The following is a 13,748-nucleotide window of genomic DNA, read 5'->3' as shown; positions in this document are numbered from 1 at the left end:
TTTTCTGTTATTTTTTTCATTCACTTCTTTTTTTTTGGTGTTTTTGAGTCATTTTGATGTATTTCTGTAGTACATTTCATATATATCTATTTTTGTTTTAGTTTCATATGTTTTGCGTTCTGCTCCACAGAACGCCACAGGAAATCACTCCTGCCTGTGGCGATCAAACTGTATAATTCATCACCGTAAACTCACAGCTTGATTGTTGTAAATATCTGTATCATATTTGTACATTTTGTACTATTTTTGTAAATATCTATCATATTTGTATTATTATTATTATTATTATTATTATTATTATCAATAATCTTACTAGATTTTTTTTACTACTGTAATGTGTGTGTATCTGATCCTTATTTTTAACAGTCTTTTACTTAATTATACACTTATTTAATGTTTATTCTTTCTTTTGTCTTTGTTAAACGTTTTATTCTTTTATTTGTGATTTTTCTTCAGTGGCTGTAACAAGAGCAATTTCCTGTGGTGATTAATAAAGGAAATCTGATTCCTTTCCTTCATTTATTTTATTTTTCATATAATGAGAGCTTTTGTTGTATTTTTGTGTATTGTTGCTTTTGTTTTGTGTTTTCTTTTTGTCAGATTGTGTTTTTGAGTCATTTTTGTACATTTCTGTTGTCATTTTAAGATATTTTCCTCTTATTTCTGTGCATTTTTGTTGTTTTTTTTTTTTTTTACATTTTAGTTGTTTCTGAGCCTTTTTTGTAGTTGTCTTGGGAGTTTTTGGAGTATCTTTGTGCATATATGTTGTTCTTTAGTGTATTTGCCTATGTCTGCATTGATGGGAGTTTGTTTCCATCCTGAAAGAGGAAAACATTTAAGTCTGCTTCTGTGACGCAAGGTTGCAGTCTTTGCAATGGCTTCAAAGGCATTTTAACACATCTCCACTGGAGGCTTAATATAAACTCCACACATGTGTACTGGTTACATGTTTTATGATTAAAGTTTAGAACAATACTCCACCTGAATGTAAATGTTATTTTCTAGAACCAATCTTTGAAGCTCTGTCTGAATCTGAGTCATTTACAGAGTTTGAGTCAAACTACAGACACAAACATGTTATCAGCACAAAACAAAGTGTGTCATCTGTTCTCATGAGATAACAGCCTTTACTTGTGCCCATCAGGACACTGCGGCTGTGGTCAGAGACCAGCAGCTCTGAGCAGACTGCCACTTATGGATCATAGTGCTGCTAATAGTCCTCTTAATATTCAGCTTAAGTCAAAGGGATGACCTTTCTTTGCCCAAGATCCCCATTAATATTTTAGTGTGCTCATCTCAAACGCATTAACTCAATGTTTCACTCATTGCACCCCTGCTTCAATGTCATTCAAACTTTGTACAGTTATTACAAGGATATAAAACAGTGTCATTATTGTAATATCATCTTCGATAGAGATGGAGCTGACACTTTCAGATGCAGGTGTTAAAGGAAACTACTACTCTGTATAGAGCTTGTTGCCAATTCAACTTTTTAATTAGAGATATTTTGGCATTTAATTAAATAAATCTATTTATAATATAAAACAGCAGTTGTCCATAAAAGTTGGGTTCTTTGATGATGAAAGTCTACCATTTATGTAGCAGTGCCTCAGTTTTAATTATAGCTAATTGAGTGTGTGTATATGTTTAAACAGCTTCCCTATTGCAGTCAGGGGGTCTATTAGACTTTGCTGTTTGGCAGCAATCGAGCTAAATTCAGCTGTAGTGTTCAGTCAGCATCCCAGGGGGAGAAAGTGGGCCAACATGTCAATAAGGGATCACACTATGGGATCCAGAGGAAACAAGACAGCGCAACCTGCAAATAGATATAGAATCTATTGAATGCTGTTGTGTGACAGTGGCTCATCTTGTTGAGTCATAAAGCGTGTAATTGATCTCTGGGTTTGGATTAAATTCATTTGCTTGGTATATTGACTTTGAACACTTTTTTCCATCCCAGTATGAAAGTATCTGTTCAATCACACACAACGTTTGAGAAAGCTGTAAAGCTCCATATTCACAGTCCACTGGGAGCAACTTGAGGTTCAGAGTATTACCTGAGGACACTTTGATGTATCCACAGATGGAAACTAGAGGGAAAATGGTCTTGGACAACATACCGAAGAACAATTAACACAGAGGTGGATGAGCATCGTTACACAGTGGCAGCATGGCCAGTAGTGTGTGTGTGTGTGTGTGACTCACAGTGTAAAGAGCTTTGTGACTGTTAGTAGATCGAAGGTGCAATAAAGAGAAAGTCTATCTACCATTTACCATTTGGGTTCAGCTCCATTTCCAGCTTCCAAATTAAAGCAGTGAAACGTGCATTTGCTACAGAACAAACTTTTTTTTTTTTTTTACTACCATGCAGACTACAATTAGAGCCATTTTATCAGTGTTATCACCCAGCAGCTATCTGCAGGAGTGCTACCCAACAAAGGGTTTGTTTTATTAACACAGATTTTAGCGCTCAAAGGTTGTTTAATTGGACACTTGAAAGCAGCTGGACCATATATAACACTTGCCTCATACTTTTATGCTTGTGGCCATTTCCTCATTGGCAGCTTGCTTTAAACAATTAAAAAAACATTATGGCAACATCCTGCATTGCTGTAAAAAAAACAACCAATTTAATCTGATTGTTGATATCCTGACCTGGATTTATGTGTAACTGTTGGTTTTTGCTGGTGTGTCACTGCAAAATTTGGAAATTATAAATGTTTAACGAAAGTAAAGCAGAACACTACTTCACCCCAAGAGATCAGTGTGTTCAAGTTTTTGTGAGAATGGTTAAAAAAGGTTAATTTGAGCTTAGTTGATGTGTTATGCTGTGATATAACGTACAAAGTTGCCTCCCTGTCAATAGAGAGCAGTAAGTAGCAGTACATTTTTGGGGTGTCATGGCTTATAATAGTTTTTTATGCAGTACACTGCATGTATTTTACATAGACATAGAATGAAACTGACTAACTTGGGCTAAAAAATAATAATAAATCAAACACTTTGATGATGTTTTGTATTGTGATGATTGTTAACGGAACAATATGAGTTAACGTCAGTCATTGGTGCATTGTGATACTGTGTCAGTAATTATATTTCTTGGTTGATGCCATTTCTCTGGGCGGCCAAATTATAGTTTATGACTTGTATATTTTAGCTCTATTTAAGTTTATAAAACATACACTGTGTGAAGCCTCACCTTCCAGAATGAGGAAAGAGTTTTAACCCTGAGAGGCTATCAGCTAGTAATAGGCAATAAATTTAACCAGGAAGTACCGGTAAAGAGCTAAATCAACTTTTCTGTGCTTTAAACACCATAAAGTGTTATTAGGGCTTCATACACATCCTAAAGTGTTTTTTTCATTTATCCCACAATCGTTAGCTAGAGGGTGATTTGCTCCTTTCTTACTGCAGGGTGAGCCCAAATATCTCGCTCCAATTTGATGACGGGTTTCCACTTTGATGACGAATTTGATGCAGCACTGAGCTGGAGAAGCCACGCCTTCAGGAAACTCTCTGCCGTGATTGACATGTAAACACGAAGGTGAGCATTTCAGTGTCCTCCGCGAAGTGCTTTGTATGTATTTTCTACAGTTCATGCATGTACCAGTGAACGCCCCGCCCCCACGCTCTGTCTCGTGTTTATAAAGCAGCATGAGCTCAGCCACGGAGTGGGTGGGAGGAGGGCGGGCCGTCCTCTGGCCCTACATCACCGTGCGGGGAGGAGGAAGTCAGTGTCCCGTCTATAGACACGCCCACTCACGAATATGCACAAGTAGGCCACAAATCAGCCTGTTTGCTCAGAAAGTGACTTTTCAGAGGCTAAAAGTTTGGGAAAATAAACCTCAAATACTATGTTTTTAGAGTTCTTAGAACAAATGGAGACCTTTAAAAACAATGTTGCAATAGTAGTTGTAGGTAGTGATAGCAGTTCAAAGATATTGTCTTTGGCAGACAAGTGCAACTAGCGGTCTAATTGGTCTAATTTTGTGTGGCTCCAAAAACAATTCCCTCAAAAATTGTAATTCAAGAAATTGGATGTAAAATAAAGCCCAACATAATACACAAATATCTCAAAAAACACTCAAAACAACAGCAATATCCCAAAAAGTCATCAAAAGTACATAATGACTCATGAAACTAATAAAATGACAACAAAAATACAGAAAACAACAACCTTAATATGGGAATGACTTGATAAATTAACAAAGCACCAAAATACAATTTTGACAAAATTACAACAGGACACACAAAACACACATATCGAATGGAAAATTACACAAAATAACTAATATTCCCCAAATGACCAAGAAAATGACTACAAAGCTCACAAAATTACTAAAAACTCACAAAAGCACACATAATGACAACAAACAGATAAAATAGTTTGTTCTTTCCTGTATTAATGCTCAGATTGGTCATTTTTCTAAACGTTGACATGCATGTTGATAATGTTGTTCTCAGATCAGACATTAACATTTTTGAGGCCGCTGCTGTGATAAAAGTTGTTCATCTTTGGTCTATGTATATAATACACATCATAATGAGATGAATTCCCCATTCAGCCAGATTAGAGTCAAGTTCACTGAGTCCGCACATTCTGCTGTGTCTTGTCTGACATTTTGTTCTGGTAAACCTGTTGTCAGTCACTCTGAACTAAGGCAGTTTACAAAGATTAGGATCATCTGGAGCTGCTTTCTCCTACTGTTCAGACTAAATTGGGCATCACACGTAGATCCTTTAACCATACAGAAGGAGAATGATGGGCAGCACTCAGCCAAGAACGTTTTGTAGCTCAGAGTGTCTGAGGGCATGTAACTGTTGATGGTTTAATAAATTCTTCTCTGTGAGCGTCTGACCAGCGTTGGCTCATTTCCAAGACTTAGAATGAGTTCCATAATAATCAGATTTTAATAGATTTTTTAAAAAAAACATCCATTACAAATTCCAATAGTGGTCTTTGCGCCTCATGAAATTATTGATATTTGTTCCGTATAAGAATGAGTTTGCACTTTACTATTGACGACTCTGAATAACACATGGAAATTGTTGTTGAAAGCACTTATGCAGTCTGATGCCAATACACTGTTTTTAGGTAGACCTTGCTTCTATTTTGTCTTTAGTTCCAAAGTTCCACTTCTCTTGGTATAACTTTAAAACAAGCATGTTTACACATTAAGGATTACTTTTCCATAGTGGGGAAATCTTAGAATGGATTTCTCTTTATTACAAACCCCAAAATCATTTTATCTCTTGGGTCTCTATCAGTACTTGGTGGGCTTACAAGTAATTATTTTTCTATCTACAGTTTAAAATGAGGAGCTGAAGATCCCTGAGGAAGTGTGTGACGGTAAAAGTATAAAGTAAATTCAAGAACACAAGAACAAACAAGAAACAACAAATCCCTGGTATGATTAGCTTGCATCCAAAAATAGCAAACAATAAACACATGTAATGCTATACTCACTAGCAAGTCATTTTCAGTCTGATCAAACACACACTAAGAATATTAAAATAGTGAAAACCACTGGTGTACAAAAAAAAGATGCCCTCAGCAGGATATAAGAATACAAACTTGGCCTCTCAGTGGAAACACAACACCATTAAAATTTTACTGTATACTTTATACCATTTATTCATGGCTCTGGAAACTTCCCCAAATTCAATCCGTTCGTTATCCTTTCCCTGTATTATCCAAATTATCCTCTCTGCTTTATCACTTCCACTAAACCAAATCTCTGCACTCATCCTGAGGCTACACCCTACCCACAGAAGGAGAACAGTCTGGAATCTGTTTGGCACCCTGTGAAGAAGATATATATTAGCCCTGTGAGCAGACAGCACAGCAGAGCAGAGCAGAGTGGATTTCAGAAACACTCTGCACCACATTTGTGATGGAGCTCTGCAGAATGCAGAGGTAAGGAATGTTGAGTGTGACTAGGAGGACACTTTGGTCTTCCTTGGCAGGTGTGATACTAATATGGACAACACCAAACAATGTGATGTCATTAAACAACAATGTTAAAAGTAGAAAGAGGGGCCGATGGCGCACTGTGGCAACCTTGCTTCCGTCAGTCTGCCCCAGGGCAGCTGTGGCTACAATGGTAGTTTTCCCCCACTAAGTGTGGGGTGAAAGAATAATCCCTTAATTCTGTAAAGCGATTATTATTACTATTATGACACCTTACACTAAATAAATATACACATTTGGAGCTATGTTGGCATTTCTGGGGTTAGGTAGGGTTAAATGGTAAATGGACTTGATTTATATAGCCCTTTTATGACATATATATATATATATATATATATATATATATATATATATATATATATATATATATATATATATATATATATATATATATATATATTTATATATAACACTGAAGTAGTCCCAAAACACTTTAAAATTTCAACTCGTTCACCCATAGGACTGAGCTGCCATGCAAGGTGCTGGCCAACCACAGGGAGCAACTTAGGGTTCAGTGTCTCTTTGATGCATAGACAGGTATACACTGGGATTGAACCCCCAACCTCTCAATCAGAAGCTACCACCATCAAAACAATGACAGCGTAATGTCAGCCTTATGTATACAATTTAAAGTTATGTGTTACTGATTATTTTATTATGTGGTAGAAGATAAAGGAATTATTCAATCTCGTCAAGCCTTCCTGGTTACATATTACAGAAAATCAAAATAGGAGGAAAACATTATTTCTTCTTCCAAGTAACTTTGGGGGAATATACAGTATATGTAGTTCTGTAGTTCAAACTTTGCTAGTGTAAAAAAAACAAATCATTCGGCATCTCCATTACCACCATGTGAAGAGTCATGCTGCATACAATATCTAAGAGGAGACCATTGTTTAGATTAGTCGAGAGCCCAAAGACTTTTCAGAAATGTAAAATTTGTTTAAAACCAAAGTGGATTACAAACAAAAAGAAAAATAGATTTTTCATAGATGTGAAATAGAAATCTTAATTTTGCTGTCTTTGTAAAGGTACAATCTATTTTTTGACAGGTATGAGATGAATATGATGTTTGTGAGATTTTTGACGTTCATGTTCACACTGGCTCTTTGCTTTGTTCTGATTCAGACACTTTTTTACACAACTGCAAATATGCACGCTCTCCTGCGCGTATTCTCCGATCCAGGTTCCTGACACGCCTACCACTCGTAAGTAGACCAAAAACGTGTAGTCTGTGAAAGAAAGCGTTCTGAAGCCAAGGAGGCGGACTGGGCCATGATGTCATTTTTTTTTAAGGCTGTCTAGAAATCAAGGAACATGGAAATTTTCCAACGCCTGTAAATGTCATTGAAATCCATAAAAATGATCAAGCGCACTTTTAATTTGTTGATAAACAATGTAACAGGTTGATTTGATCAAATTATTGATCAGATTACTGCAGTGTGAGGATCGGCTGCATTCTTCTGTCCGAACCACAGTTAGAATATCTCCTTCTTTCCCCTCATACTAACAATAGATTAAAACCGGATTTTATAAACTTCTTCCATTCCTGCATTCAGAAATGATCAGCGCATCATCATCATCATCTGTCATTAACACGAAACCTGCTCTAAAGTGTGGCCGAGTGTGAAGCGCTGGTGTTTTAAGGAAATATTCCCGCAGAGCATCCTGCTTTAATACAAAGGAGACAGATGTTTGCAGTGAAATAGAACCACTGGCTTCCTACATAATACACAGCTTTAAATATAAATTGTTTAATGACTTATGGAGCTGATGTGAGCGAGTCTGAACTGAAGCTGAACCTCATTTAAATGTGTGGGAACAGTTTCTGGTCCATCCTCTCATGCGCATTTCACCAACCTCCACATATGACAGCTCGTTTCACTTATTTACGCTGTAGTAGATCAAACTGTGGCATTATGTTAGACATGGTATGAAAATAGTTGGACATCACTGCAGCACCTACCATCTCTGCAGAAAAAGGAGTGGACGGCACAGATAAAATATAATGAAATGTAACACATTTTGTCCTGTCTAGAACTGTTAAATGTGAACATATTGAATACCGTGAAAGCGTGACAGTGTAACAATCTGACATTTTGGATAGATTTTTTCTGTCCAAACTACTATTGCAATATAATGGTTCACCTTATCGGGGCGCTGTACTTATTCCATATTCAAAAGCGCGAAAGAAGAAAAGAACTTAAGCAGACAGCAGAATACGCGTAAGGCCAGATTTTAATGGGAACGCCCACATTTCAGGGCAGCTCCACCCAGACTGCGTAACTGGGATGAAGGCATGAATGCAGTGATTGACTTAAGTACAGGGGGAATAGAGCACGCAGCCAAAAATAGCGCCGCTGCACGGCTTTTCTGACTTAAGCGCATGGGAGAATAGTGCCCTAAATTAATACAGTTGTTGCATAATTTCTTTAGGTCGTATGTGTAGCGGTATAAAATTGTAAACAGATGCCATGTGCGGAGCAGCTGTTCTCTCATTGGTCAGATATCCTGGAAAGAAAAATGGTGGGTAAAACAGTAACCATGGAGCACAACAGCGTGTGTGGCTAGTTTGTTTTTGCGCTTTCCTCTAGTTGTAGTGTAATAATGTACCATGAATCCAGACTGCCTATGAAAATAATGGCGTGCTCCGTCTAATGACAAGAAGATGTGCTGTGATTGCTGTTTTCTCACATCCTAACAAACCTGTACCTAAACAGACAGGTGTGAATACACCCATTCGAATCCTAAAATGTACAATGCTGTTTCAGCAGTGCAGCGAAAAAGTGTAAAGTTAATGGATCCATTTTTATAAGGCTGAGAATGTTTGTATAAAGCACCAATATTGGAGTTATAAATAGTAAACAAAAGTATTTTTTAAAGAATAAGAATTTCTGTGGGTAATTGCTTCAACATTTTCATTGTAAAAAATCAATGTATTCATCAGAAAGTGCAAATGCATGGAGAAAAGCTCAGTCATATTTTCACTAGGAGTTGAACAGACCAGTCGATTAGTCCACTTTAGTGTTGTCTCACAACTCTGTCTATGTGGCGTCGACAAGTCGCAGTACCTGACTTTTGCCCAAGACAGCAAACAAGGGTCCTAGTACCCCTGCACGGCAAGGCAGCACAACATCACGCATTTCTCGCTCCTTCCTGATTTGTGCTCAAACTGCAGCTGGTAGGCAGATACTATGGCTAATATACATGCTAACGTTTGTTGTAGTGGTAACATGTCTGTGTATTAAGCAGATATGGAAAACATCAGCAGTGCAGGACGGAGGCTCCGTTAGCGGGGTAAGACCGGTGTTGTGCAGCACTCGGCTGCCACCCAACTAGTCGATGTTGACTTGACTAGTATGCACATAAAGTAAAATTATGAAGTCGTTCAACCCTTAATTTTCACACGCCTATTCAAGTTTGCAAATCTTACACACAAAATAAAATTAAAATACAGTTTACCTGGCTGCAAGAGTTGAGCAATACTCTTATTTACATGCTTTGAGTGGACAGGCAGCCTTCTTTTGTTCATACAGAGGTATTCCCTGAATATTTCATGATGTGCAAGCAAGAGGCAAAAACACAAACACAGATAAAAACACACCCAAGATTGAGAAAAACCAAAGCAAACTCTTATTGATAATGTATCAACAGGATTTTTTTTGTTGGCATATTTTGTCATACAGTTATCCAGGTCCATGTCAGAGAGGCAGCAATCCACACAAGGAAGCCTGGGCAGCCTTCCACTAACCAGCTCTCAGGGAAATTCAAAGCTGTTCTTAGACGAGTGGAAATATTATGTCCTGGGCTGGAAAGAATGTATATAAAATATTATTTCCAGCATGTCATGAGTCACCGCCAAAGCTTACCTGAAGATGGAAACTTGCACTAAACATGTTTAAAGTCCGTGTAAAGTCCTGATGTTTCGGTCCATCAGGACCAGAACCTCGAGACACAAAAACAGCTTCTTTCCCTCTGCCACCATCCACATGAACACACCCCAAGTCACCCACTGAACCCCCCCCCCCACCCGATCACCACCTCCATGATGACATTATCTGCTGCACTGTATAGTGTTGTGTTCAAGACCGCACTATCCGAGACCAAGACTTGCCCGAGACCAGAATGCACCGAGAACAAGACAAGACCAAGACTTTCGGGAGCCGAGACTGAGTCAAGACCAAGACCGAGACAAGCCGAGACCGAGACCAAGACCAAAACCATAAACATAATTTTTTTTCAATTTAAAAAAATCTATAAATAAATAAAATTATGGCAAGGTTCAACAGTTAAATAACATCTCTCTTTAATTTTAGTTTATTTTAAATACATTTGACGGACAAAAAAGGTGCCTGCAAAAAATTAACTAAAATATTAAAACTACTACTGCTACTGATAAATTCACAATTATTCTACATATTTGAAAACAAGATTTTTATGTCAGCTGAATGTACAACAAGTGTTTAAAAGTATTTCTGCCAAGAAATAATGATTCTTGATTCTGATTCTTTCAGTTGTTCAGGTTTAACAGGTCACAGATTTCATAAGATATTTTTTTTAGTTTGAAAAAGCCTTTACACAGGTTATTTTATTAATTCACTTAGTTGATATAGTTTAATTTGGTTACTGTAATATAACTAGGATATTTAATTAACAAAGGTTTCCAGCTGTAACTGTAAAAGTCTGAAATAAAACTACAAACAAGTTGTCATCAGTGTAAAAAACATAGAGCTACAGGTAGATGTGAAACTAAATAAAACAAACTCAAACACTGGAAAAGTCATGTGACAAATTAATCAATAGTTATTGTTGAGAATTATTATTATTATTCTGGATACAGTGGAAACAGAAACTATAAAAATAATTATATTGTGAACCTGTTTATATTGTGGGGAACATATTATATACATAAATGTAATTGGAGTCTAAAGACACAAAAAAAACACCACTTTAAAAAGAAAATAGACTAATATAAAACCTCTTTAGTTATTTGACTCATTCTGGCTTGTGCAACTCTGCGGCGATGACGCGCTGGTGACGACATAATCCAAGATGGCGGCGGCCCGGACTACAGCCGACATTATGTAATAAAGCCTTAAAAGACATGGATATAATGAAAAGAGTGGATGGACAGATGCATAAACATGCGGACTTTCACACGGACACACAGGGACTTATTAAACACACACGGACTTATTAAACACACACGGACCTCAGTAAACATGGTAAACGGAACAGGCTTCACCGCTCGGCTGGCACTAGGACCCAGAGGCGGAGTAAGTGCGTCCCCTATCCAGCCTTCACAGGCTGTAATATCATCAGTTTATCATTTTACCAGTTGTTAGAGCTACTGTCTTTACCAGGGAGATAATATTTATTACTGGTGATTGTTTTCTGGAGTTTTACTGGGATTTTTACCGGTGATTAGTTCATATCTCCCTTGCGCTCCGCGGTCCAAACTGACACGTAGCCACACACGTATGAGTGTCACACACGTCACTCAGTCACATTAAGGAAGGTTGTGGTCATTATACGGGGTGGATTAAATAATGAATAATGGATTGTTTTATCCCGTTCTTCTCCGTGTTATTATCACATTATAAAAAAGGTTAAAAATAGCAGGAATTAGTGCTGGTCTCGAACGGTCTTGACGGAAAATCCCGAGTCCGGGCAGCCCGAGTCCGAGACAAGACCGAGTCAAAATGCTTCAGAGACCGAGACAAGACCAAGACCGGTCTTGACCACCACAACACTAGCACTGTATATATATATATATATTTATCCTATTTATCCTTTATTCTCTATCTATCCTTTATGTATCCCTCATCCTTTAAATGTATCATTATTATTATTATTATTGTTGCTGGGTTGTTCTTTGTTTTTTTTTTTTTGTTGTTTGTTTTGTGCACCAACTACCAAGACAAATTCCTTGTACTGTCCTTAAAACTGTACATGGCCATTGAAAACATTTCTGATTCTGATTCTGATTCTAAAGCAAATTCAGCCATTTTCTTCTAAACACATTAAATAGGTCATAAATGTATTCCTTAAAACATGTAATAGCCCTTTCAACCATTTAGAATTGATGGCGCCGGGTATCAGCGGAGGCGCCGTGGCCACAGCGGGTCGCACTCATAGCCCGGAATCGCTGCAGGACATCGCGGACAGTCGCGGAAAAGTGGCCGGTCCAGTGGGTGGAGGAGCACTTTGAGCGGATCGTGTACTGGTAGTTCCCGTGGAGCGAGCGAAAGATCTGCATGTACTATCGTTCAACAACGGCGGAGAGGAGGCGAGCGGCTGCGGGGAGAACAGCGATGAGCCGCGGCTGCCGTTCCACTGGGGCATCGCTTTGCTGGAAGGTGGCTGCGGGGACAACGTCTTGCAAGTCGGTGAGTGTAACCAGGTCTAACCAGGCCAAACCCTGACCTCTAAGAATCAAACAGCCATTAAATGATGATTACACGTTTTGAACGAGTGTAAATGTGACAACACAGGGCTGGAGGCTGATTAAGTCAGTTTCTGGCTCTGATGGCTCAAACAGGTAGGGCTGGGCTTCTATTACAGTACACAGAGGCGGCACTCTTCCCACGCGTGGGCGTGAATCCAGCGCTTCTAACTGATTTGCCCTCAGCTTTTCAGAGCAGCGAGCAGTGCTTGTTTTTCCATGATTTTGAGACCTAATTTTATATACTTTTTTCATCTTTCAAATTTAGCTCAGTGGTCAATAACACAATTATTATTTCTGCTTTACACGGACTTTAAAAGTGTCCCTACTGTATCATCACCAGATTGCCAAACACCTCAGCCAATCGCCTCACCTCAGCTGAATCCCTGAGTTCCTCACTGTTTGAAATTGAATTACCAAGCACTTAGCCTGAACTGAAATGAACGAGCCACCTGTTTCCAGCTGTGGATCACGATCTTAGCCTTTAAGATGCTGATATTCCGTATTGCTACTTAGCATTCAGCCAGAATTTTAAAACAACAGTTTTTCTCTCTTTCTTTCATAACCAACCTGAGTTCATCAATCAGACAAGTATGTTTTTGAGAATCTGGGAGAATGAAAAAAAAAAAAAAAAAGAATCTGGGGGAATAAACCATTGTTTTCAAGTCAACAGTGAAAGCAACATCATTAATTGTATTGCATTGCCCAGGATGGAGTCACCCATCCATTTCAGTGTCTATATTTCCAAAGCTCTATACACTAAAGTGTGCTGACAAAAACATTATGAAAAACTATGAACAGCAGTGTGACTATGAAATGAGATCACATTTGAAAGAGTTGTCTTTTCAGCTAATGAATGAAACAAAATCTGATCAACAAAATAATTGAAACTCATTTAAAAGGTCAGTACAATGTACAATGTCAACCAGGCAACATTTTAGCAGTGATGTCTGTAGAGGTTCTCAGTCATCCAGGTCATGTTAAATTTAGTAGTTTAGTTAAAGAAACTGGGTGCACAATGATGCAGTTGTTAACAAGTTTGATTCACAGCAAGAAGGTCCTGTGTTCAAGCCCTGGGGTGGACACTTCTCGGTCCTTTCTGTGTGAAGTATCCATGTTCTCCCTGTGAGTTTTCTCCAGGTGCTCCGGCTTCCTCCCACAATCCAAAAGCACAACTGTTAGGTTGACTGGAGTATCTTAATTGCCAGTGAGTTTGAGTGGTTGTCTGTGTGTGTTACCCTGAGATGGACTGGCTCCTTGTCAAGAGCCAGTCCAACAAACACCCATGACACAGAAACAAGGAGCAAGTGGATCTGAAAATAGATGGTTAAA

General features: G+C 38.2%; 1 protein-coding gene across 2 annotated transcripts in view; it reads right to left on the bottom strand.

Moving 5' to 3' along the window:
* spock1 (SPARC (osteonectin), cwcv and kazal like domains proteoglycan 1) overlaps window positions 1-13,748 on the bottom strand; it is a 182,659-nt gene that overhangs the window by 94,119 nt on the left and 74,792 nt on the right. The window lies entirely within an intron of this gene.

Source organism: Gouania willdenowi, chromosome 10, assembly GCF_900634775.1.
Source record: "Gouania willdenowi chromosome 10, fGouWil2.1, whole genome shotgun sequence".
NCBI classification, from domain to species: domain Eukaryota; kingdom Metazoa; phylum Chordata; class Actinopteri; order Blenniiformes; family Gobiesocidae; genus Gouania; species Gouania willdenowi.
This window is presented reverse-complemented; position numbering and strand designations above follow the sequence as displayed.